The following is a 320-nucleotide window of genomic DNA, read 5'->3' on the forward strand; positions in this document are numbered from 1 at the left end:
TATTTATTTATATATTTACTCTTTTTTTTAATAATTTTTAAAACTTTGTATAGCAGAAATCTGCCACATGGTGATAGCTATTCTTTCCAAGAGTAGTATTTTATTGAAATGTTCAAGCATCTATTTCCTGTATGGCACCTCAAGGTCCCCTGAAATATCCAGAAACCAGAAAAGGAAGAGAACCATTAACACAGTTTTCTACTTTTTTTACTTCACTTAGTGTGCTTGTAAGAGCATAAGTATTGAAAAACAAGACTCAAATATACATACGTCTATATATATGACTTCTGTTTAGGAAAACTGCAAAACTGAAAACACTC

Source organism: Fulmarus glacialis, unplaced genomic scaffold (assembly GCF_000690835.1).
Source record: "Fulmarus glacialis isolate BGI_N327 unplaced genomic scaffold, ASM69083v1 scaffold18858, whole genome shotgun sequence".
Lineage (NCBI taxonomy): Eukaryota > Metazoa > Chordata > Aves > Procellariiformes > Procellariidae > Fulmarus > Fulmarus glacialis.